This window comes from Malus domestica, chromosome 12 (genome assembly GCF_042453785.1).
Source record: "Malus domestica chromosome 12, GDT2T_hap1".
Lineage (NCBI taxonomy): Eukaryota > Viridiplantae > Streptophyta > Magnoliopsida > Rosales > Rosaceae > Malus > Malus domestica.
The window spans coordinates 4240214-4243267 of NC_091672.1; the positions used below are offsets into that span (position 1 = coordinate 4240214).

The 3054-nt window shown below is 34.8% G+C and overlaps 1 long non-coding RNA gene across 1 annotated transcript; it reads left to right on the forward strand.

Moving 5' to 3' along the window:
* Positions 1–1185: 1185 nt before the first annotated feature.
* LOC114820107 (uncharacterized) lies at positions 1186–2694 on the forward strand. The gene is made up of 3 exons (XR_011573918.1): positions 1186–1410; positions 1624–1745; positions 2364–2694. It is a non-coding gene; the product is annotated as an uncharacterized lncRNA (long non-coding RNA).
* The last annotated feature ends 360 nt before the right edge of the window (positions 2695–3054 follow it).

A 3054-nucleotide genomic window follows, 5' to 3' on the forward strand; every position in this document is an offset into this window, starting at 1 on the left:
TAAAATTATACTTGTTGAAATAATGTTTGCACATGATACTTATAATTTTGTATATACATTTTTGCTAGATTTGTCTCGACAATGTTGATTGCACATTCACTAACTGCCAAATCATAATCCATAGATGAATCAATGACTCACGAAAAATATCCAAGAATATTACGTGTACACAAGTTTGAAGAATTTCACTTGAACTCACAATATAACATCCAAAAAAAAAAAAAAAAGAAGAAGAAGAAATTATAGAGTACTTAATTACATTAAGAAATCTGAGGTCTGAGACGAACTGTCAAAATATTGACAAGTTTAATAATAGTGTGTAAACCACCAAATTAATTCTGTTAATTTTCTTATGAAATTAATTAATGAACACGAATGTATATGTGAATGGCAAAAGTAAAAATTGGAAGAAGAATGAATTAAAGTTGGAAAAGTGGTAGATTGCTATGTTAGTTTGAGCATTCATCTTCAACCCACTCTGTTCCGAGTTCAGTCTCTCTTGCCTCTCCTTAATATAGATGAGAGCAGAAATACCGTTTGTATTCAATAATTAGGGAAATGTCAAAAGCAAATTAAAGAAGATTAGTTAAAATGTCAATAAAAACTGTGGTAACCCTGGAATTAGGGTTTAGAGACGGGGCCACGTATTTAACGATAATTGTGGTGAGAACTTACGACGGTGGCTAAGGTACCACGCACGCACCTCAGTGTTTGATCAGAACAGTATAGTATGGAATCAGAACAGTATAGTGTGTAACCAGAGAAGAAGAACCACTACATACTGCTGGACACGACTTGTCCCCCACATTTTTCTTTTGGCTGCCGGTGTCTCCTCTGAGGATGTATAGGAATGGTGGCCACGTTCAACTACTTGATTAGTCTTAATCTTTGACTTTGCCGCGTAAATCCCGTGATCTTAAACAAATTAATAATAAAGCTTCTAATTAACTAAATGATATGATGGCTTAAACAACCAAAGAAACGGAAAAGCAATGAACAAAATGACGGTTTGTATCCTCGGATGAGGATTCTCTACCCTCCTAATCTCTCTACCCTTTCATGCCCTCCTATTTAAACGGTCACGGTTAAATCACGTCAACATCTTATATTGATTTTTTTATACAGATAATAAGACAAAAAGCAATGTGTGAGAGGAGGGGATGGAAGGAGATGGGAATAGGAGGATAGAGAATCCTCCTCTTGTATCCTCATGCAATAATACATACGCAGAATTCATGCCTTTCATCTTTCTTGGAAGAAGTGCGCAAATCATAATTATGATGTTTTCCCACAAATTCAGTTCAAGTTCACGTAGATCTGTTTGAAATGTCTGTTCAAATTAAGATGTTATCAGTTTCATTTTTTCTTTTCATTCGTTTCAGGTTAATTGGTCATGCAAAAATTCATGTGGTTAGTTAATTATGCTCCCCTTGCTTTATTTGATTGGCAAACAATGGACATTCTGCAATCAAAACTATAATTTTTCCAAATAGTTGTGATTATGTTCAATTTGTAGGTTTCTCCGGTTCAGTTCCATCTTTATCTCAAGCCAAATTAAATCACTCTTTTCTTGCTCTGCGTTTTCTTACTACTTGTTCTGCTTATATGTCTTATACTTACCAGGGAGAAGTTGAACTCAATGAATTTGCTGCTGTACACTTCTTTTGTTTAATTCAGTAATGGCACAATCTGCTAATTTGTCAAATTTTTTGGTGACCAAACATACAAGTGCATTAACGCTTCAGGTTTGTACTTCTTTCACCTTGATTTTCCTAATTCATATTGCCTTATCTAATTATTTCTCGAATTAATATGTTGATTGTTAGTGTATAGAAACCAACACACACCACACCATCAGGTTGGTTTTTCGTTTCTCTTGATTGCATGGTCTCAATTGACAGTCTAGCAGCATAAGAACATTGCTCAATTTATGAATTAGGACCAGATTCCTCGTTTTTGAAAAGAATGCAAGCATTCGCCCTAGAAGCTACTCCTTCATGGGACATCGTCACAAAAAATCCACTAAATTAGAAATTCTATACTTAATATTGTAGAAAAACACTGTCTACCCCAAAACCCAGTAATCAAAACCCAAAATCCAACTCGTAGTGTGATCGTACACCGCTAAACTATCAACTCTACTGGGCATAGGATCAAAACATTGATTAAACTGCTGCGGATCGAAGCTAGCTATGACTGTAAGTGTAAGCCTAAAGTATAAAAGGCCACTCGAGTGGCAACTGTATCTGTACATAATCATTGAACTATTCAAGCCTTTTTTGTAGGTGAACATGTTTTTTAATTTTATCTCTTGTTCTCGAACTCTCATATAATTTCTTTGATGGAAATTATGTTACGATCAGGTATTACGCAATGCAAAAGGCGCTGTCGCTGTTGTTATCTCAATTCTTTTATTGAAGAACCCTGTGACTGTTACCGGCATTGGCGGATACATGGTAGCTGTTATGGGGGTAGTTGCCTATGGAGAAGCAAAACGAAAGGTTCAGATAAGTGATCCTTGACATTTACCAAATTCTTGGTTTTTGAAGGCTTAAGTATTTTGTTAGTGAGTAGGTAGATTCTTAGTGAATATTGTTTTAGCAGAGAGAGAGAGAATACATTGTGGTGTGGTTGTAACCAGTTTAGTCCAAAAATCGTCGCTTGAAAGTGAAGTTTATTTGAGGTTTGATGACATCAGGGTTAGGTTGCTGTAGTATGGAATGATGTTGCTGGTCCGCGTGTTTTTCACAATGTTACTAATTCACGTGTTATAATATGAGTATGCGCGTTTATGCTTTTAGATGTGATATTAATAAAAATATACGTTTTATAAGTATCCTTGACAAAAAAATAAAGGTTTAAGTTTCTATTTAAGATTATTAAGAGCATTTGGTTCTCGTTAAGAGCATCTTCAATGCAAAGTACTTTGAAATGGACATTTTACAATTTTGTTTTTTACATTTCGAAGTTGTATATCTTATGCTACAAGATAGTGTCAGATATTTAGAGAGATGAGACATTGACCCACTTCTAACCACACAAATAAAACTGCTA